The sequence below is a fragment of the Schistocerca serialis genome, chromosome 11 (genome assembly GCF_023864345.2).
Source record: "Schistocerca serialis cubense isolate TAMUIC-IGC-003099 chromosome 11, iqSchSeri2.2, whole genome shotgun sequence".
Lineage (NCBI taxonomy): Eukaryota > Metazoa > Arthropoda > Insecta > Orthoptera > Acrididae > Schistocerca > Schistocerca serialis.
In genome coordinates, this window is record NC_064648.1 from 149336552 (window position 1) to 149364271 (window position 27720).

Here is a 27720-nt window from a genome sequence, read left to right on the forward strand (position 1 = left end):
GGACAGGGTTCAGTAATACAGAACTATGATCTTCATTTGTAGCTTTACGATAGTAAGAAAATCTTTCGTCAAAACAAAACTGCAGAATCCAAAACAGTACCGAACATTTTGTCCAAAAATAAGAGATTTATAGTGATAAGCGCGCCCAGGCGTTTCTGCCTGCAACAGACCTGGCGTTCGCCGTGCCTAGCCGACGTGACGTCACCAACAAGCGCCGAGGCCTTCCTGTGAGTCGGTGTTGCCCGCACACACTCCCTCAGCCTGGAGCCTGCCGCTGCGGAAGGCGCGCCCTCGCCACACGCGGAATCTCGTAGACGCGCGGCGGACCTGCGGAAACTCACGCGGACGCACAAAAATGGCCGGTCGTCTGATGGGCTTCAAAAATGAAGGATACCAAGCCACACGTGTCTCTGTAGTTACTTTTTCTACATCTACATCTACATTCATACTCCGCAAGCCACCCAATGGTGTGTGGCGGAGGGCACTTACGTGCCACTGTCATTACCTCCCTTTCCTGTTCCAGTCGCGTATGGTTCGCGGGGAGAACGACTGCCGGAAAGCCTCGATCTCCTCGGGAGGTATAAGTAGGGGGAAGCCATATATTTGATACCTCATCCAGAAACGCACCCTCTCGAAACCTGGACAGCAAGCTACAACCCGATGCAGAGCGCCTCTCTTGCAGAGTCTGCCACTCGAGTTTGCTAAACATCTCCGTAACGCTATCACGCTTACCAAACAATCCTGTGACGAAACGCGCCGCTCTTCTTTGGATCTTCTCTATCTCCTCTGTCAAGCATGCCGGGGTGGCCGAACGGTTCTAGGGGCTACAGTCTGGAACCCCTCGACCGCTACTTCGCAGGTTCGAATCCTGCCTCGGGCATGGATGTGTGTGATGTCCTTAGTTAGGTTTAAGTAGTTCTAAGTTCTAGGGGACTGATGACCTCAGAAGTTAAGTCCCATAGTGCTCAGAGCCATTTGAACCATTTTTTTTTCCTCTGTCAACCCGACCTGGTACGGATCCCACACTGATGAGCAATAAAGTATAGGTCGAACGAGTGTTTTGTAAGCCACCTCCTTTGTGTCCGGTCGTCTCATGAGCTTTAAAAATGAAGGATACCAACCATACACGTCTCTGTAATTACTTTATCTACATCTACATTCATACTCCGCAAGCCACCCAACGGAGTGTGGCGGAGGGCACTTTACGTGCCACTGTCATTACCTCCCTTTCCCCGTTCCAGTCGCGTGTGGTTCGCGGGAAGAACGACTGCCGGAAAGCCTCCGTGCGCGCTCGAATCTCTATAATTTTACATTCGTGATCTCCTCGGGAGGCACAAGTAGGGGGAAGCAATATATTCGATACCTCATCCAGAAACGCACCTCCTCGAAACCTGGACAGCAATCTACACCCCGATGCAGAGCGCCTCTCTTGTAGAGTCTGCCACTTGTAATGGTACTTGAATTACGTTACCATTATGGTACCTCACCTGAACCTCTCGATACCAGTAATATTCTACTGTGTTTCTGTTAACTACTTAACATATTTCTGAGACAACATTCAGATTTGATTTCATTTGTGATACATCGATATGTTTACATTGCAATGATATTATTCTTATGTGTATTCTTTCTTTTGTCACTATGATCTTTGACGTACCTGTAACTCCGATTTTTGGGCGCGTAAGCGATTATTAGTTGGTTGTTAAGTTGTTAGACAGTCGGACCTTGAAAAGGTCAAGTCTTGGACGTCAATGTTGGAAAGACGCATGTTATAGTTGGTTTATAAAATGTCAGGAAAATGTTTTCAAGTATGTTTTGTATATTGTGAAGTGATGTTTTGTGTTTACGTGATATTGCAATTAAGAAGAAGTGTAACTTAATTTCGGAGTTCTGATTTTTTTTTTTTTTTATATATCACCATTGTTCTAACTTTGAAAGGTTTAATCTCCAAGAATGGTTTGTGAAGCGCATGTAAATAACTTTTGAATATAGCAGGATAAAACCGAGGCATCTTTGCATCCGAGCTTGGAATCATAACCCCCTAGATTTTCAACGATTGAGCCATGATTTTACGACGAGACCAGCGTGGGAAACACGAAAAGATGAGTGCCTAGTTTTTTAATTATTACGTGAAATGACTATTGACTGTGCTCTAATGACACCTGCCACATAATATGACTGTTGTTGCCCGAAATGCAGTATTTAGCAGCGTGAGCAACACCACAATCGTTATTAAAGTTTCACCTTTGTTGTGGTAGGGTTGTTAAGACACTTCCGTAACGCTACCACGCTTACCAAATAATCCTGTGACGAAACGCGCCGCTCTTCTTTGGATCTTCTCTATCTTCTCTGTCAACCCGACCTGGTACGTATAAAGACACATTTGCATGCCGTGCATGAGTTTCCTCGGAAACGCGAAATCTTAATTAAATAATTAATCTCCGACAAATAAATAAAGCCTATGGCACAGAACTGCAGCGCTATGTCGCTGATAAAACAAAAATACAATTAGGACACTCTTATGTTTCATTAAGAAGAAGTAGGTCTTGTACAATAGCTGGTGCGGGAGGCACGTATATTTTATTAACTGGCACACCGCCATATTTGATGTTATATAAGAACACTGCGAGTTGCAATCTCACTAGGCACTCGACTCTGTAAAGATTCTATATTTTTGAAAGTAAGTTGAATTATTTAACTGTAGGCTTATTCGTTGAATATATCTGATTTAACTAACTGTGTAAACTTTTTTATGTTTAGTAGACAGTCAGCTCTGTACGACGTATTGACATGGCTGGCAAATTATTCTAATATTGAGATTTTGAGTCCGCACCTACCGCAGCAGTCTTTGGAAACGATTTAAATACGAAGTCCGATTATTTGAGTCACATTTCACGGTCAACTACGAATAACATTGCATTTAAGAAAAAGCCATTGTCAAGCGTCTGATACAAAATAATTATAAGTCCACGTTCTAGATAAGCAAATATTAATTACAACCAATCACTATCATACATATATAACAATTAATATTTTATTTTATTTTTTTATTTTATATACGGATCCCACAGTGATGAGCAATACTCAAGTATAGGTCGAACGAGTGTTTTGTAAGCCACCTCCTTTGTTGATGGACTACATTTTCTAACGACTCTCCCAATGAATCCCAACCTGGCACCCGCCTTACCAACAATTAATTTTATATGATCGTTCCACTTCAAATCGTTCCGTATGCATACTCCCAGATATTTTACAGAAATAACTGCTACCAGTGTTTGTTCCTCTATCATATAATCATACAATAAAGGATCCCTCTTTCTATGTATTCGCAATACATTACATTTGTCTATGTTAAGGGTCAGTTGCTACTCCCTGCACATCTTACTGCATTTCGCTGTAGTTTTCTAATGCTGCAGCTTCTCTGTATACTACAGCATCATACGCGAAAAGCCGCATGGAACTTCTGACACTATCTACTAGGTCATTTATATATATTGTGAAAAGCAATGGTCCCATAAAACTCCCCTGTGGCACGCCAGAGTCTGTAGACGTCTCTCCATTGAGACATAAAAAACTGATAAGCTAACAACAACAAGAAAAGAAAACTCGGGACCTCACATCCAAAAAAAAAAAAAAAAAGAAAAGGCGCGAAAAATTTTCCCGCGCAGTAATTCACGTACCATCGAGACGAAGCACGACTGAAAAATTTAGAAATTCATAAAAAGAGCTTCAATTACACTACTGGACATTAAAATTGCTACACCAAGAAGAAATGCAGATGATAAACGGGTATTCATTGGAAATATATATTATACTAGAACTGACATGTGATTACATTTTCACGCAATTTGGGTGCATAGATCCTGGGAAATCAGTACCCAGAACAACCACCTCTGGCGTAATAACGGCCTTGATACGCCTAGGCATTGAGTCAAACAGAACTTGGATGGCGTGTACAGGTACAGCTACCCATGCAGCTTCAACAAGATACCACAGTTCATCAAAAGTACTGACTGGCGTATTGTGACGAGCCAGTTGCTCGGCCACCATTGACCAGACGTTTTCAATTGGTGGCCAGGACAGCAGTCGAACATTCTCTGTATCCAGAAAGGCCTGTACAGGACCTGCAACATGCGGTCGTGCATTATCCTGCTGAAATGTAGGGTTGCGCAGGGATCGAATGAAGGGTAGAGCCACAGGTCGTAACACATCTAAAATGTAACGTCCACTGTTCAAAGTGCCGTCAATGCGAAAAAGAGTAGACCAAGACGTGTAACCAATCGCACCCCATACCATCACGCCGGGTGATACGCCAGTATGGCAATGACGAATGCACGCTTGCAATGCGACCATCATGATGCTGTAAACAGAACCTGGATTAATCCGAAAAAATGACGTTTTGCCATTCGTGCTCCCAGGTTCGTCGTTGAGTACACCATCGCAGGCGCTCCGTCTGTGATGCAGCGTCAAGGGTAACTGTCAAGGGTAACCGAAGCCATGGTCTCCGAGCTGATAGTCCGTGCTGCTGCAAACGTCGTCGAACTGTTCGTGCAGATGGTTGTTGTCTTGCAAACGTCCCCATCTGTTGATTCAAGAATCGTGACGTGGCTTCACGATCCGTTACAGCCATGCAGATAAGATGCCTGTCATCTCGACTGCTAGTGATACGAGGCCGTTGGGATCCAGCACGGCGTTCCGTATTACCATCGTGAACCAACCGATTCCATATTCTGCTAACAGTCATTGAATCGCGACCAACGCGAGCAGCAATGTCGCGATACGATAAACCGCAATCGCGATAGGCTACAATCTGACCTTTATCAAAGTAGGAAACGTGATGGTACGCATTTCTCCTCCTTGCACGAGGCATCACAACTACGTTTCATCAGGCAACTCCGGTCAACTGCTGTTTGTGTATGAGAAATCGGTTGGAAACTTTCCTCATGTCAGCACGCTGTCGCCAACCTTGTGTGGAAGCTGTGAAAAGCTAATCATTTGCATATCACAGCATCTTCTTCGTGTCGGTTAAATTTCGCGTCTGTAGCACGTCATCTTCGTGGTGTAGCAATTTTAATGGCCAGTAGTGCATCAGTCTTTCTTATTAATTTTGTCCAAATCAAAACCTCATTCCAACTTGTTTATCATTTAATTACGAGAGTGGTCCCCGTCCTCGGGCCAGTTCAGATTGCAGCATTTACCAGCTGACGTGATCAGTAGACTTGGACACTGTTTCTATGTTTCGATACAGTGTATCGATACGTGGTACTGTCTCAGTGTTTAGAAACGGCTATGTTTAAATGTTTCGAAACAGTGGTGTTTCATACCGCTCTGTCTCGGATACCGGGACCAGATTCGATCTCGAGCCAGACACGGAAACTGTATCGCTGTTTCAAAATAACGCTGATTCAGTCCACTTGTGCTTGGAAGGGGCTAATTGTGTCGAAACAGTGACGTTTCATTCCGCTCTTGTCTCGGACGAGATTCGGGCACGGTACAGATACTGAAACACATTTAACACCTCACTTCATGAAACACTTTCAAGTGTGTCGAAATCTTTTTGACACACGACAGCACGAAGCTTAAGGCTTCCGAAAATAAAGCTTCATTTCTAATTGACTGCCCTATTCCGAAATGGCGTAATATCTGCTTTATAAACACCAACAAACAACAAAATAACGCACACTATTTGCATTCAAACTAATAAAAGTGTGAAAAACATTCAGTTAAATTACACATCTCTTATAACATACACTTGCTGCAACTACGGTCGAGCTTGATAAATGTATGAAGATGCCACTGATACGCGAATCACAAGATCCATTGCTGTGGTGGAAAGAAAATTATGTGTTGTTTCCTACGCTGTTTGAAATAATGAAACGGCGTCTTTGTGCTATGGCCACCTCTGTTCCATGTGAGCGCATATTATCAAAGCAGGGGCAAACAATAACAGACAGACTATCCCGTCTTTCAAGCTAAAAAGTATCAAAAATGGTATTTCTAAACTACAACTTAGAACAGATACAGTAGATCTACACAGAAATGAAACAGTAAAATTTCAGATGAATTTGTTCTTCTCTGGCAAATATGCACTGAATTTGTATTTGACTGGATTTTGTTTAGCCCACTAAATCTTAGATGTAGCTACCTAAGATCATTTTTTTTTCAGATTTGTTGCACGCAGAAGACACCTCCGTATTTGCTCAGCATTCAGTGAGTTTAATTTTTTTTGTGAGTACATTCATTTATTTATGTGTTCGAGAATAATTATCTGATTTATGTATGTATATGTTTGTCTGTTGTAAATGTGCTATGTTTGGTTATTACACACTATAGGCATCTAACTTGTGTATCATAGATAATTCTCAGGCAAACCAACAACAGTACTTAGAAACTTTTGGATTTGGCTTTCAGATGCTGTGATAAAAATTGCATTTCGACAGCAACTTAACTTTATCTCTGATTTCCTGGGGAAGTTTGTAATAATAAAATGATAATACATCTGCTTGTTGCGAGTACTTGAGGGAACTCGATACACCTGTACTTCAACCAAACTTCCTTAACAAGAATTGTAAGTAGTGTAGAGCCAGATCTGCCATGATATAGGTATCACAAAGGCATTACACTGTATGAATTGTTTTAAACTTTAGTTTGGATTTTATACTTCAAGGAAACATACCGCAAACAAGGGAGAATTTAACTGTGAGTAATAAAAGTGTGAGTGGCACACTCATAAATGTTAATTCAGTGCCTCGCTTCCCAGAATGCTATCTCAATAAATTATATTCTGCGATATGCCTTTTGAAGAGCACATACAGATCATCACTCATGAAATCTATCAAAATTAGGCACTAGAATACAGGGAAACGAGTTTGGCGAAATCTGTTGCGTCAAACATACAAACTCTGACACCAGCCAATTGAAAATATGAAAGTCACATGACACGAAAACAGCGCATTTGCTGTAGCAAATACGAGACTGCCAAGACACCTAAGTGAAATTTTCATACTTTCAGCGATATGATTGGTGCTCTCTCGACCTTATTTGTGTTTTTATGGCAATATTTGTACAGTAGACACTCAATATGATATAATGTGTGGGCCTATACAATTACGAAACACCAACTGTTTCACTGTTTCGAAACCGTTTCGAAACATTATATTGTACTGTCTCATTTGTTTCGAAACAGTTGCGTGTTTCAGTTTGCCCATGTCTAGTAATCAGTAAAGCTGGATGCCCTCGGGAAAAATTACAGCTGTAGTTTCCCCTTGCTTTCAGCCATTCGCAGTACCAGCACAGCAAGGCCGTTTTGGTTAGTGTTACAAGGCCAGATCAGTCAATCATCCAGACTGTTGCCCCTGCAACTACTGAAAACACTGCTGCCCCTCTTCAGGAACCACACGTTTGTCTGGCCTCTCAACAGATACCCCTCTGTTGTTGTTGCGCCTACTGTACGGCATGGAGAGCTGCATCAAACCAGTCTCAGGACTGAAGACAACAACAACATGTCTAGTAATCAGTAACGTTAGGTACCAGTAGCAGGTGATAACGACTGCTACCCCGTTAGTGGGGAAGACCGCCCGAGCTGTTGTCTGCCACTGTGACTGGCTGCTCTGTTCGGAGACGGCGTGCCAAAACGCTAACTTTTTTATTATTAATATTATGAAAACTGTGCATTAAAGTTCCTTGACACTAAAATAAAAGCATATCTAACTAGCAGGGTATCGCCGCTTATTTCAAAATTCACAACAATGAGCAAAACTAAGAACAAAAGTTAAACAAAAATAGAGACGAAGCGCTTCGGGCACCTTCGAGTCACTGAAACGCGCGAACAAGCGAACTGGAGCACGGTGCTTAATCATTCCGAAATGAGCAGTCATAAGGCACGGATACATTGTCAGGTGTGATCAACGATGGCTGGATTGTATAAGGAAATGTTAACTCCAGAACAGTGAAAAGCCGGCCGTAGTGGCCGAGCGGTTCTAGGCGCTACAGTCTGGAGCCGCGCGACCGCTACGATCGCAAGTTCGAATCTTGCCTCGGGCATGGATGTGTGTGATGTCCTTAAGTTAGTTAGGTTCAAGTAGTTCTAAGTTCTAGGGGACTGATGACCACAGCAGTTAAGTCCCATAGTGCTCAGAGCCATTTGGACTGTGAAAAGAATAAGTAAATCTCTGATCAATGACCGGTGTTAACAGAGAGGGCTTGTGAAAACATCAGTGACGTGCGAAATTTTAAATAGACGGTGGAAAAGATTGTAATTCACAGTTTCCCGTGTTCTGCTAGAATAAACACGACTGGCACCCCAAAAAAGTAACATAGACTCGGCCATGTGCGTAGTAACAGTCCCTCGCTAGCAGTTTATTACAGTCTCAAAACCACAGATCTGCGACCTCGGTGCTGTTTTCTGCACACGAGATATCTATAGAAGAGTGCAGCCTGGTGAACTTTTATCAGAAACCGCTTGGCTTTCACTCTGAGCGTTGAAAGCAACTAGACACGTTGCGTGTGCTGCAGTCTCACAACAAATGGGAACAGTGACACGTAATGTGCGGTAACACAGGGAGGTACGCATTTGGAAAGATACAGATAGTGTTTCTCAAAGTCAAGTTCTTTCACGCCTTTGAACACTGCAAAAGTTGTAACCCTAAAAAGAAGCAGCCAAAATGAAACTAATTGTATTCTATGTCCTTTTCTTTTGTACATGACTGCATACGTAACAAATTGTATATTTCATTGGTATGTAGATAACTTCATCTGTATTACACCTTGTGTGCAACGCGCCTCAGTAATTAACTACGGTTTAAACATACGATGTGACATGCGTAGACTGTGAAAGAAAAATCTGTGTGTGGACACTGTGGACATGAAAGAGGAAATATATATGTCAAAAAACACGAACATTTTTTATGACATAAACATTTCGGGGGGCAATATAGCGTCCCCAGTGCTATATTACGAAAAGACTTAAAAAACAATATTTATAAAGAAGAGGCATTAAAAAATTGAATAATATATTTTTATCATGTAGCCGTAAAATAATAATTTCTCTGTGTAGGTTTAGATTGCAAAGAAATAATTTATGACAAAATGGTCTAAAGAGACGACAAGATACGCTCTTTTGTCAATTTTTTAGTCGTCTTCACTTCCTCTTTTGTCTTGAGTGTGTATAGACGGACATCTTGCGAGTGCTGACAAATGTAAGCATATTTGTATGAGTTAAGCAGATAATATACTAATTGAATATTATTGTGCACTTTTAATTTGTAAGAGGTGATCCGGATTTCATGTCCGCCTTCCTTGAATTAACCTGCATTCAAGTAATTTACAGTTCAACAATCGCAGCGGCCGATGTAACCAACGACGCCATTACGTGGCGATATTAGCTTATGAAAAATTAGCGGAAGCGAAATACTCGCCCGCTATTAACATAATATTAATTTTTCTCCACAGCCGCACAAAGTTGCAGAAATACGTAGCTTTAAGATTCTTATTTTCAGTTCCGTAGCCGACAGCCAGAGGCAGGACTCCGACTACAATACAATGGTTAACGGAGGTAAGAAAAATACTCTCGCGCGTGTGTGGGCCGCAATTATAATTAATAACTAAAGATCTTTTGCTTTAAAGTGAACTGACCAGCCGAGGAAATTAATATGAAAAGTTTATTACATTGTTCAGCTTGTATGCTCATGTTTTAAGATGCAGCAAGTCTAACATTCATTAACGTAACAAATAATTTGAGATTAATATTGTTAAAAAGGAGAACTTCAGGAAAGCATTTAACCGTAAAATCAAAATTAAATGCAATATCATTTTTATTAAAGCCCACCACGTAAGTCGGCAACAATCAAAAAATAATAATAATAACAATAATAATATATTAAATTACGACGGCCGACACACCACAATATCAAGGAAAGAAAAAGAATGCAGGCTAGAGGGCAGCGCTTGTGTCTCCCGCAGATAGAATGCTTGCAATTAGGGCACTGCTGGTTAATGCCCTGATTCAACGTTGTAAACAAAGTCGAAAACTAATCGATCTCTGGTGCCATGAGAGACGCACGCTCGCAACGGATCTCAGATATTACCAAACTTTTATTCTAAAAAGCAATTATTAAAACTATCAACATTTAATTCTAAAGTGCTTTGCTGTACATTTGCGTGACGTCACACGCCACGATTTGGTGATACAGTACCAGGAGCTAAAAGCTGGGCATACGTTGTGTTTATACACCTTTACTTCACGTCTATAGTCACAAACTTTTTTTCTCATGAGACTACCGGTTTCGGTCTGTAACGACCTCTCCAGATCTGTTTTATAAAAACATGTCACGAGTATATTAGGATCTGTTTTTATAAAACAGATCTGAAGAGGATAACTATAGATCGAAACTCGTAATCTGACGACAAAAAAATTTGCGACCATGCATGTGAAGTAACGGAAAGTTATAGAAGGAAAACGCTTTGTTCGACTAAAAAATAAGTATTATGTCGCGCTATGCTGTATCGGTATTCCCGAGTTATAAGGACGGCAGGCTCTCTTCGTACCACGTGTTTACGTGTGCAGTACCATAATTATGTCGTTCCCTACGTTTTAAGAAAGTGGAATCGTCCTAGCGGCACCCTATTCGCAACCGTCCAATAATTTTCAAAGACGTGGCTACAATCTGTGAAGCGCCAGAATTTACGGGAACAACGGTGGGCCTGCTAATACACGCAACATTCTTAACACGAAATTCGCGAACATTTTGAGAGCGTAATAACAGAAAAAGCTTTATCTGTACTGGACTCGACGGTGAATTGACTGAGAACGTAAAACAACCATCGCTACGCAATAAGATAAATTGTAAAAATGCGCACGAATTAAAAGAAGTCGTCCTTACCTTAACTAACGATGTGGGAGTGTCAAAGAAGCCACGCCCTCACTCCGCAACTCCATCGCAAGTAATGCGGCGCTGCACGGAAGCGTCTGGAGGTCACCACGCCATCAGTGCTGCCAACGGCTGAGAGGACGGCGGTACCAACTGCGCTCCGCCGCGTGTTCTGGAGAACAAACGGCGTGATGTAGTCTCGTACTCAGGGCATAGAGTAAAAGTCTCTGGAGAGAGCATTGCGTTCTGCGCATGTTGTCAACATTAAACCAGGATTGTCACGTGTTTTCGGGACTTCGCTGTGCGTGTTTGCTTTCTGCAGCGTTTGAAGTTTATAATATCAAGAGTTTTTGTTGTGTTTCACCGTTTGTTGATAGTGTAATAGCGATGGTGAATTACTACTGTTGCTACGGATGCAAAGAAAACTATGTGAAAGGAGAGATAGTAACTTTTCATGGGTACATACCATGTAGCTCTAATTATAGTTATCATATTAGTGTATGTGTTTAAAAATTTCGAGACGCATTATAATTAAGGCTTGATTCTGTAGACCTATTTTTCTACGATTTTATGACTATATAATAGATATTACGGCTCGTACAAAAGCTTACAAACATTCGCTTCCTCTCGTAAATTTGCTAGTGGAACAGGAAAGGGAATGGTTAGTTGTTTCAGCAAATACTATGCTCCATGCATTTATCAGTGATTTGTCGATTATGTGTATAGATTACTCGATCTACTATTTATTTAATAAACTGGGAGCAAGTACGTAAAATGCGTTAAATAAATACTTCAAAGTGTCACCATTAAGAAAAATTGTGGTTTAGGTCGCAAAAACGAGAAAATAAATACGCAGAAATAGCAAAAAAAAAGGACGAATTAGCAGGGATATAATCGCTAATGTGTGGCAAATTCGGTGTTTTTCGGACACTTGCAAAAGTACTAGCGTACTGTCAAGTCGTTTTGCAGGACTATCACTGCAAAAACGTACGTCAGGCCCTGTAATACTATAAAGTGCCGCATCGTACCGAAAACTACCAAAAATCGAGTGCATCTGAACTGTGACACCTATCGCAAAGAAGCAGGATGTAACATCACTTGCCCTTAAAAGTTGGCCCGCATCTCGTGGCCGTGCGGTAGCGTTCTCGCTTCCCACGCCCGGGTTCCCGGGTTCGATTCCCGGCGGGGTCAGGGATTTTCTCTGCCTCGTGATGACTGGGTGTTGTGTGCTGTCCTTAGGTTAGTTAGGTTTAAGTAGTTCTAAGTTCTAGGGGACTGATGACCATAGATGTTAAGTCCCATAGTGCTCAGAGCCATTTTTGAACCTTAAAAGTTACGTAGCTGGTTTATTCCCGGTATCAAACCGATACTGTTAAAATGTCTGCGCAACATATATAAACAATCCACGACACGTTCGAAACGAATCCGTCTGTGGTAGGGATGTAGTGACATTCTAAACATACAGAGCGCTATACGGACAAACACACGACGTCCCGAGAACACGTGACCAGGCCGGCAATGTATGTTGACAACACAAAATCTGTTCTGCGCATGTGAATACTCACTCCAGAGATAGTTACTCTATGACTCAGGGACCTGCCGCGTCAGCTATTAAGGAAAATAAGTTTCTTCCAGCAAGCATCTAAGCTGTGGTAGCGAAGTCTGGGATGGTCAGATTAACAAATTTATAGCGGCATCAGAAACCAATTCCCAGTCAGTGTAATCGAAGTGTACTATTCGAAAAAGAGGAGAAATTCTCTGTCAGTTGTTCGCGCACTGTAACACACTAATACATAGCATAGCACAGGACAGCATTCCAAACAACCACCTGCCAGGACACGTTTATGAGTGACTATACTGATAAACACCAGTTCCATAAACAGCGTAGTGCATCTGTGTTTGTATGTGCCCATCTGAGTATGTGTGTGTGTGTGTGTTTGTTTGTAAATACACACAGCAAGCCCATATGAAGGCCATGGTAGAGGCTACTTTCCACTTAACAGTCATTGTTTTTCTTTCCATTCCAAGGAGGGCGGAAGGAATGACTGCTTTATAGCTTCTCTGTGCACTGTATCGGTCTGATCTGTTTTCGCTGGCCGGCCCTACGATAGTGATACATGGGAGGCTGGTCTATGTTCCCAGATACCTCACTTCATACTCTCAACTACTCCTCAAACTTTGGAGGTAGGCTTTCTCAGAATAGTTGTTCTATATCATCGTCTGGCAGTTCTGGGTTTCAGCATCTGCGTGGCACTCTCTCGTGGGTCAAACACACCTTTGGCTGTTCGTGCTGCCGTTCTCTGTATACGTTCAATATTCCCTGGCAGTCTTATCTGTAATGAATCGCACACACTTTATCATTGTTCTATGATGCTCAGCAAGAGCGATTTGTAAGCAGTCTCCATTTTGCTACCCAATGTCCTGACTACAAACCAAAGTTTGCCACCTGTTTTACCTAAGGCAGTGCCTATCTAGTCATTTCATTTCATATTCCCATATTATCATAAGCTGACTGAAGGCAATTGATACTGACACTACAGTAATAGAATAGAACATTCATGCGTCTTTTTGATATGAGCAATTTCACATTTCTGTACAACAAAGCAAGTTGGCAATATTTGCTGCACTTGGAAATCTTATGAAGATTTGACTGAATATCTGTACAGATTCACTCAGACAGTTCTTCATTACAGATTATAACGACTCCTCTTATTACTAGGCTAATTACTGTTTAGCTCTACAGGGCCATTACACTGAAATGTTTCCCCACACCACCTAGTATTGTCTTTCTATTTGTGTGAGTAACTGTATGTTCACTGTTGTGGGTAAATACATACAGCGTACACAGGGCGGTGTGTGAAACTGATGGCGATTACACGCTTCCGCTGTTGTAGAAATCTGCTCCAGATGCTGCAGATACCGTGTTGAGCTGAAAGTGGTAACCAAAATACGTAGAAATATTCTTCGGGGGTCTGTTGCATAGCAATCAGATTGCTTTCAGTTCTGAGAAATGTCCAGTTACTATTGTGGATTTGAATGATCCATGAAGTGACTTCTTTTCCGAAGAAAACATCGAACTATTTCACTAGAACTGAACGCTCCCGTCGGAACTGTTCTCAACTGGTGTTTATTAGTAAATCACAATAGCAGTACATCGCTGGGTGTATAATAAGACGTACCTTCTTGAAATGAACAATATTTTATTGTTCTATTAACTGATTTCCTTCCATATGCACTTATATTTTACAATGTGAATCAAAAACTCGCAATGGCGTCGATTTTTTACATCACAAGAATGGCTCTCCTCTACTAAAATTACTCTTAACCAGAACAAACAAAACTATATCCTAAGAATAATTATGTGAGCGCTGTCCGCCACAGAGTAATAAACAATATCTTTGTCTCTCTCTCGCACTGTCACAGCAAGTTACGCTGCATGATACGTCATATATGCCCCTCTTGTGGACGAACGTTTTTTGGGCAAAAACAAACACGAGCGTTCACACAACACTATATCGGTGATTGTTTAAGACGCTGTATTAAAGTCCACTAGAGTATTAATGTCCACTGTATTTCTTATGATATTTTGGTATTAGTGAATGACTATCTAAATGTAAATTATAGATTTGGGTGCCTATACTGCTGACAAAGGCTGTGCTGAATTCCTGATGCAGCATATATGCATAGCTTACATGCTTGCTTTTATTCATTTGTCGAGGATGGCATGAGATGTGATCAGAAACCTTTTTCATCATCACTCAAAGCTTCTGTCACTCGCCTTGGGATGTCTCAAACGGATAATCTAGCCATTCGGCCAAGCCCCACAAAGGAAAACCAAGGAAAACCTCGGGGTAGATTTACCATCCTCGTATTTCTCATTTGCAAAGAAAATTAATTGAATTACAATGGAAAATAAAAAAAATATTTACAATATGGATATTTTTTAAATGAATTTAAACACTGTTCACAAAAGAAACACAACACTGTTAATCTTCTGTGTCTTGAGGTGAACCGTCGACTCGTTGGTTTACGTCCATCTACGATTCCCTTCTATCAGTCATCTCCTGGTAACTGATGGAATTCTATTCCCATTTCACCGTCTCCTCGTGGGTATTATGGTTTTCCGCATATGGTTAACATGAAAATAAGAGTCAGTGTAAGTTCCGTGGAAAAGGTGTTTGATCTATGCTGAGCTGAAATAGAATCTAATCTAAAGTTCTTTCTAATTCTCTGTCCTGAATTCGAAATATTCGGAAGTCGTAAGGTGTTCTTCATTTCTATCAACAACCCTAGAATGCACTATACACAAATCCAACTGGAGCTGCCGTGTCAACTTATGCTCGTCATCTTTCAGATGGGCTTTAACACTTGTTGATGGGCTTATAACTGAAAGGCATTCGCTCAGTTGGTAACTTCGCGAGCAACAATTGATATAACATAATTTACATACACAGGTATGTTACAACAATAGTACAATTCTAAAGACAATGTTCATCACAAAAGATTGAAACAAAGTAATAGGCGTCCTTTTAAAACTGAGAACGGGTTACCCCTTCCGAACAGCAAGACTTCAGCTCAGCGAGTAAAAAAAGCAAATACAAACATACATTGAGATTGTTAAGTTGACATAAGAAAAAATATCTTGCCATAGACCAGATTCATTTGAGTCACTAACCCATGGTCATTATGCATTGTGAAACCTGATTGAAATTACTATCTACTAAATAAAATTTTTTTAAAAGAAATCATTCATACTATAGCTAAATTCTCTGCATACTGAAAAGAAAACTTATCCTTACAGTGGAAAACCTATACATAATGTCTGCATATCTCTCGTACAGTATGCCTGAAAAGAAAAACTAACTACTAAATTGCAAAAAAAAAGAAACTATCCTAAGTATGATTCATAGGTTTAATGAAAATTCTCTAATCAATATTATTTGATAAGAATAGTATTTTCAATATTCAGAATCTTCAGTCATCATGAAATTGCTTTAACAAGTGATGAGGATACATTCCTTTCACCTTTCCATTCTTCACATCCTTCAAAACATAAGTTCCTGGATGGGGTATTTTGGTAATCACAAATGGTCCTTGATACAATAATTGCCATTTTGTGTTCTTCCTCTGTATAAGTGAAGCCTTAGGATGAGTTTTTACTAAAACTTGGTCTTTCACTTTATATGTTTTTATTTTTCCAAGTCGATTGTCAAAATATATTTTCCTTTTTCTTGCCTTGTCCATTATATTGAGTAAGGATTGTCGTACCTTATTTTGTAGGTCTATTTTGTTAATAGCTACTTTAGGAATTGGTCGAATCCAGTCATTCTGTTCCTGTTTTCCAAACATCAGTTCGTATGGGGTGTATTCTGTCGTAGTATGTGGCATATTGTTTACAATTTCCTGAAAATCGTGAAGATAATCGATCCATTTGGGTTGCTGGTTGTGGCAATATGTTCTCATGAACCGGTTTAATTCACGAAAAATTCGTTCCACGGGATTCGCCGAAGGGTGGTACACTGATGTTAGAATTTGTTTTATACCACAACTGGCTAATGTTTGCCTCCAACGAAATCCAGTGAACATTGACCCATTGTCAGAAAGAATAGCCTCTGGTTTGCCTACTTTGACTATATAATTTTTGACCAGCTTCTTGGCTATGGATGCAGCAGTAGCTGATTTTAATGGATAAAGTTTGACATACTTAGTGAATATATCAAGAAAAGCTACAATATATTTGCATCCTCCCCTTGATGATGGTAGAGGACCACAGACGTCGACCGAAATGATTGACAGCGGTTTAGTGGGTATAATAGGATGTAGGAAATCTTTCGCACAAAAACTTCCTGGTTTGGCTAGCTGACAAATTTTACATTTCCTTAACTGTCTGTGCACTTTCCTGCGAATGTTTGGGAAGTAGCAATATGGTTGAATCTTCCGAGCACACTTTAATACTCCAAAATGTCCCCAAGTGATGTGCGTGTGCAAAATTAAGTCATTCTCATTCTTCTCGGGAATACACACCTTCCAATTATCTGAATCAAGATGCCCTTTGAAAAATAAGACATCGTCCTCAACTTTGTACAGTCTCTTCAGATCATCGTTTCCAGGCTTTGCTAAAGTTTCCTTTATTGAATGCCAACGAGCATCTTCATTCTGTAGTTTTTCCATGTTCTTACACATGTCAAGAAAATGTTTCCTATATATTCTATCAGTCATTATAAGAACATTAAATTCGGACGGATTGCCGGTGATGTTGATAGTTGGCAAATCTCCATCTGGCATTCTAGACAGTGCATCAGCAATGAAATTATCCTGTCCGCTTAGGTATTTAATTTCAAATTGAAACTCTTGGAGTGAGAGCGTCCACCTTGCTAATCTTGGATGTAATAATTTACATGTTTGCAAAAAACTTAACGCTTTGTGGTCACAGTATACTGTTGTCTTCGCTCCATATAAGTAATAGTAAAATTTCTTAAATGACCAGACTACGTCCAATGCTTCCCTTTCGGTAGTCGTATATGTTCTTTCACAAGCAGTTAAGAGTCGGCTAGCAAAAGCTATTGGACAGAAAGTTGATTTCCTATCTATCATCTTTACTTGGAAGAGGCATGAACTTATTCCAATTTCCGAAGCATCTGCCATTAAACCGAATTCTTGGCTCATATCCGGATGATATAATATTTGTGAATTGACTAAGGCATGTTTTATTGCTTCAAATGCATTCTGACATTGTTGCGTCCACACCCACGGAGTATTTTTGCGCAACAAGCTGTACAACGGTTCTGCATTAATAGAGTGGTCGTGAATGAAACGCCTGAAAAAAGAAACAACTCCGAGGAAGCCCTTTAACTGTCTTTTTGTTGTTGGAACTGCAAAGTTTTTGATTGCCTTTAGTTTCTCGGAGTCCGGTAAGATGCCTTTTTCATTTATAAGATGACCCAAAAATTTGATTTTATCTCGAGCAAAATGGGACTTTTGCAGAGGTTGTTACTACATAACAGCCATATGTAAAGACATTGTTACCGAGTATGGGCCGGCCGAAGTGGCCGTGCGGTTAAAGGCGCTGCAGTCTGGAACCGCAAGACCGCTACGGTCGCAGGTTCGAATCCTGCCTCGGGCATGGATGTTTGTGATGTCCTTAGGTTAGTTAGGTTTAACTAGTTCTAAGTTCTAGGGGACTAATGACCTCAGCAGTTGAGTCCCATAGTGCTCAGAGCCATTTGAACCATTTTGTTACCGAGTTCTTAACTCGTTACATTTACTATTTACAAATTATCACGCAAGTTGCGAGCATAGATTCATACAGCAGAGTAATATTATATTTCAGTCTTCCCGTTATATGCAAATGGCTTTCTAGATACCCCCATACACATTAATTGCTGTTTAGAAAGCTTCTACGAGTAATATCAAATATTTTATAAGACATATCGTATAAAGTTGCGTGTATAGTTTCATCACCCGCGAGATAAACATTGTCGATTGCTCAGGGTTGGGGGAAAACATGTCGGACGATTCAGCCTATTATATAGGAGCTCCATGTCCCGCAGTGAGGACGCGCTTGACGAAAACACTTGCGCAACCGTGCTTGATCAAGCACGCCCAAAATCCTCCCGCCTGTACATGGTTCAAGGATACTTGTACAAGCATCAGTTCATTTGTCAGGAAATGTCAAGCTCAGACAACGATGTCCTGGCTTTGGCAGCCTTTTGGCTCGTGTTAATGAAAAACAAAACAAAAGAGAAAATATTTTATGTGTATCGAAGAATGGTTAAAGAAAGGAAAACATTATTCCCGTAATATTTGCGGTAGACACACTGAGGAGGTTGTCTCATTGTACTCTTGTTTTCCTTCTATCTTCTCCCTGAAATATTGCATTCTTTGAGTTTATCTACATTATAGTACAACCGAAGCGGTCGCATTGTTCTGGATTGAAGCTCCTAGAACCGCTCGGCCACCGCGGCCGGCCATTTGGATCTGTCAAGGGCATTTTCATAGGTGACACTGATTAATTTCATATGCTTCTTGATACTGTCCGTGCATCGTGTGCGTATTGTATTACTGTATGACGTCAGTCGCAGCAAGTCGTTCGTGGAGAAAGGCTGCAAGACGCGAAGGTCACGACTCGCGCGGTTGGCCTTCCGCCAGCATTGGCGGAGGGGGAGGGAGGGTTCCGCGTGACGTCAGAGCTGCTGCCGCGCTGGCTCTTGTTGGGCAGTCGTTCGCGATACGTGTCAAGCAGAGCGTGCAACAGGGCAGACGCGTGAACAGCAGAGGTAGGACAGCTGAGCCAGTTTTGAAAGACGCGATATTATAAAGTCAGACATCCAGACAGTTATCTACTGGAGCTGGAAGTGGCGAGTCGCGAAATGTGTGGCCTCAAAAGCGGTGTCCACTGGTGTCAGTGGCTGTGCGAATTTCGCGAAATCGCAATCTGTGGGCTTTCGTGTTTACGTGGTTCATTTGCAGTAAAACATGGCATACCGCACAACTGCAATGCGACAGCTGCTACGTCGATATCTTGTCAGCAGTAGAAATCAACGTATCGTAGTAACCGAGTGTGTAAATAGCGTTGCATGTCGGCGTCGGTATTTCGTTTACTTTTCTGTAAGAGTAACCGCGTGGTCATTTGCTGCCAGTACCACAAAATTTGAAGCAAGTTCCTAACATATGATTTCTTCAGTTTCAATTACGACGACTTCCGACTCTCGCTTATTGTGCGAAAACTGTATTAGTTTCTGTGTACGCCTAAATGGACAATGCTAGCGGGTCAGAGTGAAAGCGCACTCATTTTGATTAATTTTTCTTTTGCTACGAATATACAAGACAAGAGGAGATGTTGAGTCATAAGCTGATTTACCAAAATGTTTAATACCAATTTCAAACATATGATAGGTACGATAGGCAATTACATCTCTATCATTAAAACTTTCAAGACCAGGTACACTAGAAACTCCGCTACCACCTCTTACTATGGCAACGGTGAACCATCCCTTTCCATGTGAAAAAGTGTCGTTTATATCCAAGCTAAAATTAAGAGAACATCCAAGAAATACACAAGGTCCATAACAGTCTTCACTGGAATGCGATTTTTCTTGTCTCCTGATGTTGTAAGTTCAATGCTAGCGGGTCAGAGTGAAAGCGCACGGCTAAACAGACAGTTTTTGCATAGAGAAAGTAATAACAATGTGGACATTACAATGATAATAGCGATCATAATTTTAATACGTGACCATCGAAAATTGAACTAAACATTTTTTAAATTAATTATATAAAGATGTCAATGAAACTTATACAATTCGGAAGGAACTTCTACATCTACATATCTACATATATACTCCGCTAGCCACCAAGCGGTGTGTGGCGGAGGGCACAATTCGCGTCAGTCATATTCCTTCCCCCCACCCCCCCCCCCCACCCTCACCCCGTCTTTCCACTCACGGATCGCGCGACTGCTACGGTCGCAGGTTCGAATCCTGCCTCGGGCATGGATGTGTGTGATGTCCTTAGGTTAGTTAGGTTTAAGTAGTTCTAAGTTCTAGGGGACTAATGACCACAGCAGTTGAGTCCCATAGTGCTCAGAGCCATTTGAACCATGGATCGCGCGAGGGAAAAACGACTGTCTGAATGCCTCAGTACGAGCTCTAATTTCTCTTATCTTTGAATGGTGATCATTGCGTGATTTCAAAGTTGGTGGTAATAATATATGCTCTTCATCTTCGGCGAAGATCGGATTTCGGAATTTAGTGAGCAGCCCCTGCTGTTTAGCGCGCCGTCTATCTGCAAGAGTGTCCCACTTCAAACTTTCTATGAGATTTGTAACGCTCTCGCGATGGCTAAATGTGCCAGTCACGAATCTTGCCGCTCTTCTTTGGACCTCCTCAATCTCTAGAATCAGACCCAACTGGTCAGGCTCCCATTCAGACGAACAGTACTCTAAAGCTGGTCGAACTAACGTACTGTAAGCAATTTCCTTTGTTGAAGGACTGCATCGCTTCAGGATTCTACCAATAAACCGCAATCTAGAGTTCACCTTACCCGTTACTTGTGTAATCTGATGATTCCATTTGAGATCATTTCGAATAGTCACACCCAGACACTTGACGGACGTTACGGCGTCCAAAGACTGGGCATTTATGTTGTACTCGTACATTAATGGGGATTTTCGCCTTGTTATACGCAGTAGGTTACACTTACTAATATTGAGAGACAACTGCCAGTCATTGCACCACACACTTATTTTCTGCAAATCCTCACTGATTTGTTCACAACTTTCGTGTGATACTACTTTCCTCTAGACAAAAGAAAACAAAATCATGTGTATACATAGCCATTAGTTGAGGAAATATAGTCACACACACATGCACACACTAGAAAAGTTTTCCTTCTAGGTGACGAAATATAGTCACACACACACACACACCACACACACACACACACACATACACGCGTGCGCGCACGCGCCACACGTACACACAAACACTAGAAAAGTTTTCCTTCGTGTTTGCTACCAACAGGCTTAATGATCAGGTGCTACGATAGAAACTAAACACGAAAGTAACAACGTTTCGTGAAGTTGCATTCCAGAGACAGTGATGTTTAAACGTTGCAGATAGTTCATATGCAGTAACAGTCGTATACTGGACAGCTGGGGCGCCGCAACTGATGTTTTCAACAGTGGAAAACCAAACGTAATAACGAAGCCGTCGGGGACAACAAACGTGGTTTATTAGCGTCTTTTCAAAATGGCTCTGAGCACTATGGGACTTAACTTCTGAGGTCATCAGTCCCCTGGATCTTAGAACTACTTAAACCTAACTAAGCTAAGGACATCACACACATCCATGCCCGAGGCAGGATTGGAACCTGCGACCGTAGCAGTCGCGCGGTTCCAGACTGTAGCGCCTAGAGCCGCTCGGCCACCCCGGCCGGCTAGCGTCTTTTGTTCAGTTAATTTGGTATAAGAGTAAACGGAACTAACTCTTTTTCGTTTGCCGCCATTGCTACAAGATTTAGTGTGTTCCCAACTTTCAGTATCTTTATTTTGAGTAGTCACAGCGTTTCTTATGGCAAGGAAACAATACTTGTTTTACCCTGCCCCGAAGAAGAACATTAAAGGGTCTGACAGTCCGAGGAAGAGCTAGAGGGACACAGCTTTTGCATAGGAAAAGTAATGCAGATTTTGATAGTAATCATTCTATTGTCGTTCTGAATGATGCATTTAAATGTGCACTGAACAGAATTTCAAATACTTCTGAGAACTGTAATTACAGTTTGATGAATTTACATTGGAGATTTCGCCGGCCATGGTGGCCGAGCGGCTCTAGGCGCTACAGTCTGGAACCGAGCGACCGCTACGGTCGCAGGTTCGAATCCTGCCTCGGGCATGGATGTGTGTGATGTCCTTAGGTTTAAGTAGGTCTAAGTTCTAGGGGACTGATGACCTTAGAAGTTAAGTCCCATAGTGCTCAGAGCCATTTGAACCATTGGAGATTTCGTAAAGCAAATTATTTCGCGTCTGAGGTGACTTTACGGCATTCACATTGTGTTGTAATAAGGGATAACTTAATTTGCCGCCATAAACACAAAATTTATTTTTCAAAGCATTGTATCAAAGACATCTTTCAAACGCACCTTAATCTTGTCATTGTAGATGAAATTCAAAAAAATATGTCTCCAAAAAGTAAGAACTCTGCAGGGTTTGGTAATATTTCTAGTAATTTATTGAAATATTCTTGTGTCTGGATAAGGGACATACTGTCATATTTTCAATGGTCCCTACAGAAATGTGTTGTTCCCAGCAGAATTAAGAATGCCATTGTGAAGCCCCTGTAAAAAAAGGACGATCAAACTGAACTAACTGTGACCTATCTCTCTGCTGGCAGCTTTCTCTAAAATTCTAGAAAAGCTAATACATGTAAGAATTGCTGATCATCTCATAAAGAATGGAATTCTCAGCAAGCCAATTTGGCTCTCAAAAGGACCATTCAACAGAAGACGCAATCTATGCACTTGCAAATGAAGTCCTAGAAACTCTTAATGAAGAAATGGTAGCATTTGGCGTTTTCTGTGATTTGTCTAAAACTTTAGATTGTGCTGATCATCAGATTCTCTTGCAAAAAGCAAAATTATAGGAATTAGTGGTGTTGCAGGTAATTGGCTACAGTCGTATCTCCAAAACAGAAAACAAAAAGTTAATAGCTCAGGTGGAGTATGTGATGTTTCCTCACATTCTGAACGGACTTTCGTTACAGGTGGAGTGCCTCAGGGCTCAATTCTTGGGCCTCTATTGTTCCTGATTTTTATAAATGATCTACCATCATGTAGAAGCCTGCCATGTAAATTTACACTATTTACTGATGGCACTACAACTTTTATTACCCGTAGAACATATAGTAATCTTGAGGACTCCATTAATCACATACTCTCAGATGTGGTTAATTGCCGGCCGCTGGTGGCCGAGCGGTTCTAGGCGCTTCAGTCTGGGACCGTGCGACCGCTACGGTCGCAGGTTCGAATCCTGCTTTGGGCATGGATGTGTGTGATGTCCTTAGGTTAGTTAGGTTTAAGTATTTCTAAGTTCTAGGGGACTGATGACCTCAGATGTTAAGTCCCATAGTGCTCAGAGCCATTTGAACCATTTTTTGTGGTTAATTGGTTCAGAGTGAATGGTCTCTCATTAAATTCCAGTAAGACCAACTTTATTCAGTTCTGTAGAAAATCAGAAAAAGAGAGAGATAAGTGTGACATGTGGTAATCAGCGAATAGAAATAATGGAAACAACAAAAATTCTTAGAGTGCACATTGGCAAGAAAATGAACTAGTCTTCACGTATTATAGAGCTCTGTAAGAGGCTTAACTCTGCTACGTATGCTTTACAGGCTGTCACTACATGTGTTGAACCTAACACTACAAAAGTGGCATACTATGGCTATTTTCACTCACTCCTTGAATACGGCATTATTTTTTGGGGAAACCAGCCACTAGCAAGGAAAGTGTTCATTGCTCTAAGAGTTATATGTGGTTTGCTCCCAAGAGACTCGTGAAGAAATTGCTTTCGAAAACTTAAAACATACACAACTACATGCCAATATTTTTACTCTCATGTGTTTTGTTTGTAAAAACTATAGGTATTTCAACCAAACAGTAATTATCATGAGCGTAACACACAGAGGAAGAATGATATACACAGTGAGCATAGAAATTGGTGCAAAAGGTTGTCCACTATACTGGAAAAAAACTCTTCAATGCTCTTCTTCCTGAAATAAAGGCAGAGATTCATCACAGGAGTATAAGAAAGCACTAAAAATATTTCTGCTAGAAAAGCTTTTTACAATCCAGATGAATTTTTAAATAAATAAATTATAAATTTTAATATTATATTAATACAAGTTGACGTAACACCGCTAAGAAGGTTATTTAACTTGAGCTCGGTATCTGTGTGTATCTGTTTTCCCGCAGTGCTTTATTGATTCTAAGAAAATATGTGTCGTCTTTTTTACTGTATTGCTGCTCAAAGACACTGTATAAATTTTTACATAATCATGTACTCAAATGTCTGTATATGCTATAAGATTATCATGTTGTATTTGTAAAAAAGTGACTCGGGTCCTTATGAACTCAACCCAGTTGGACCTATGTAACACTAAATAAAATAAAATCAACTGGGCAATTAAAGAGAAATGGAAGAGCTATTTCTAGAACACTCGTAGCTACAGTGTAGCACGTGCCACAGATCAGTTCTGCAGCTAAAATTTCAGATACGCTACATGACATTTGCTATCACAGATAAGGTCCACTGACGCAGTTGGTCAAATTTCGACCACAGGCGATACTAGGAAACACTGAGACATGCGGAAAACTACGTTTTGCTTCTGGAGCGCAAACTACCGAGACTATATTCATTCAGTGTTAGATAATGACAACAGTTAGTGACTTCAAAAAATATTAAACGTAATTTCGAAGCTTTCCTACGTTTTTCTCGCTTACATGCTTAACGTAAAAGATTAATTCATTTGTAAAGTAATCAGAAGACTGGAACTGGTACATATATTGGAGCGCATTTCGTTAAAGCATCTTGGGTGGGTCATTTACTGGTTGTAGTGTAAAATGAATAGTAAACTATGCGGTGGAGTTTATGCCGTTCTAGAACTAGCAGAATGGTTACGTCTGTGAAGTATTTGTTGCATCTACACTGCACGCCTAGATGTGTTTCAAGCTTTGCTGTAAGATGTGGTTGGATAACTCAGCTGGTAAGAACTAGGGGACCGGGCTGATGCCTCATTCACGGCACAGACGTCCGATCTGCCTCATCGTCCAGGCGTGGTTGGCGTCCTATTGATGGACGCTGCCGTAAACATTCTGCCTGCAGGTGCGAAGGTTGTAAAGGTGGCAACACACGTTTTGCATGCTTGACAAACACACTTGCACAAGAACGCTTGACCGAGTGTGTGACAAACTTGCGCAAGCGTCAAAACCGTACAAGCAACTTGATGGTTGATCGAATTTCGATTATGCATGCTTGTGGAAGCATTCAAGGGTCTGCAGGATTCAGCATGTGTGCCAAGAATAGGGGAGGCTTGTGGAAGCATTCGTCAGTAACTTCACTCAATTTTTATTTGGTCTTGTTATACTACTTTTTTTATGAATTTGGCCAGCTATGGACCGCATACAAATTAAGACTTATGGTGTTTCTTTTTATTCCTTTCTTCACAGTACTTCTTCATTTTCTCTCCAACTGCTTGTCTCTGCTCATCTGTCCACACTCTCTTAGGTCGAGGTTTTGGCTCATCTTCTTCATAGTTTGCGTTTCTTATCAGTAGCCTGAAGTGATTGCTGTCACATATTGTTTCTTCTGTAACACCTATTTTGTTGGCATCTTTCCTTACTGCTTCTATCCATCCTACAGTTTTTTTTTCAGCTTACTAACTTAATTAAAAATTTTCTTTGTAATGCGTGTTTCTTCCATTCTTATTAAATACCCATAAAATTCTAGCCGTCTGTTCCTCATTGTATCTGTTATATTTTCCGTATTTTCGTATAAATCTTCATTTCTCCTTTTAATCCATCTATTTTCATTGTTTTTCTCAAGAGCTAGAATTTTTCTTAGTATTTTTCTCTCTTTTTTTCTAGTTCTCTGAATTCGCCTTTTTTTCAATGTTAGACGCTGTGAGCCTAACATTGAATAAATTTGAATAGTACATTACGTGTAAAGGTTGTACTATAATGTAGATAAACTGAAAGAATGCAATATTTCAGGGAGAAGATAGAAGAAAAACAAGAGTACCATGAGACAACTTCCTCAGTGTGCCTACCGCAAATAGTACGGGAATAATGTTTTCCTTTCTCTGACCATTCTTTGATACACATATAACATTTTCTATTTTGTTTTGTTTTTCATTAACACGAGCCAAAAGGCCGCCAAACCCAGGACATCGTTGTCTGAGTTTGACATTTCCTGACAAATGAACTGATGGTTGTACAAGTATCCTTGAACCATGTACAGGCGGGAGGATTTTGGGCGTGCTTGATCAAGCACGGTCGCGCAAGTGTTTTCGTCTAGCGCGTCCTCAGTGCGGGACATGGAGCTCCTATATAATAGGCTGAATCGTCCGACATCTTTTCCCCCAACCCTGAGCAATCGGCAATGTTTATCTTGGGAGCGATGAATCTATACACGCAACTTTATACGATATTTCTTATAAAATTTTTGATATTACTCGTAGAAGCGTTCTAATCATCAATTAATGTGTATGGAGGTATCTAGAATGCCCTTTTCATATAACGGGAAGACTGAAATATAATAATACTTTGCTGTATGAATCGGTAACAATGTCTTTAAATATGGTTGTTATGTAGTAACAACCTCTGTCTACTTATCAATTTCTACCCACATATAGGCACTTGTAAAAGTGGTGTTTATTCTTCTCCCCCCCCCCCCTTCCGACCCCTCTGTGCAATAAAAATCTCGCATTTCTTAACGTACTTACTTATGATTAAAAGACGTTTTCTGTCACAGAGAAACTAATATTTATTAACAGTTTCATTCATCTAGCATTTAACCAGTATTCATTTCTACTTCATGATAGGTTTGTTGCTTGTTGAGTTGCGTCAAAACTGGTCACGTTACCTGTGCAGGTTCCCTCACAATGACCAATCCACTATAAAATATCTTAAGTATCACTCGTCCTACACTAGCCATATAAGAAATTCCGTTAAGTTGTATGTATGTTTAAGACAACGACATAAATATGTCACAGCCGGCCAGGGCGGCCGAGCGGTTCTAGGCGCTGCAGTCTGGAACCGCGCGACCGCTACTGTGGCAGGTTCGAATCCTGCCTCGGGCATGGCTGTGTGTGGCGTCCTTAGGTTAGTTAGATTTAAGTAGTTCTGAGTTCTAGGGGACTGATGACCTCAGCAGTTAAGTCCCATAGCGCTCAGAGCCATTTGAACCATTTTTTAAATACATCACAAATATTGCTCTCCACTTTGGAAACTACGAAAACTCTCAGGAACCGAAATCTTTTTAGACGAACTGCTTCAGTAAAGTTTTGGCGGTGGGAAGAAACGCAGTTGCCTACGACTGATTTCATTTTTATAATTATTTATATTATTGTAAATTAAACTGGTAGAAGCCGATCTTGGGGAAGATCTGTTTGGATTCCGTAGAAATGTTGGAACACGTGAGGCAATACTGACCCTACGACCTATCTTAGAAGAAAGATTAAGGAAAGGCAAACCTACGTTTCTAGTATTTGTAGACTTAGAGAAAGCTTTTGAGAATGTTGACTGGCAGGAGTAAAATAGAGGGAGCGAAAGGCTATTTATAATTTGTACAGAAAGCAGATGGCAG

General features: G+C 40.8%; 2 protein-coding genes across 4 annotated transcripts in view; one reads left to right on the forward strand and one right to left on the reverse strand.

Annotated features, from left to right (window-relative positions):
* The window catches only part of LOC126427192 (ankyrin-1-like), a 61631-nt gene extending 50631 nt beyond the window's left edge, over window positions 1-11000 (reverse strand). For 2 of the 3 annotated variants that reach the window (XM_050089420.1, XM_050089418.1), the window contains exon 1: window positions 10881-10931. The gene's annotated coding sequence lies outside the window, so the exon portion shown is untranslated. Of the gene's footprint in view, window positions 1-10880 lie in introns of all 3 variants that reach the window. The other variant, XM_050089419.1, reaches the window with a different exon arrangement.
* Window positions 11001-19099: 8099 nt separating this feature from the next.
* Window positions 19100-27720, forward strand: part of LOC126427353 (ankyrin-1-like) — a 97469-nt gene continuing 88848 nt past the window's right edge. Inside the window, exon 1 of the mRNA XM_050089685.1 lies at window positions 19100-19144. The gene's annotated coding sequence lies outside the window, so the exon portion shown is untranslated. The remainder of the gene's footprint in view (window positions 19145-27720) is intronic.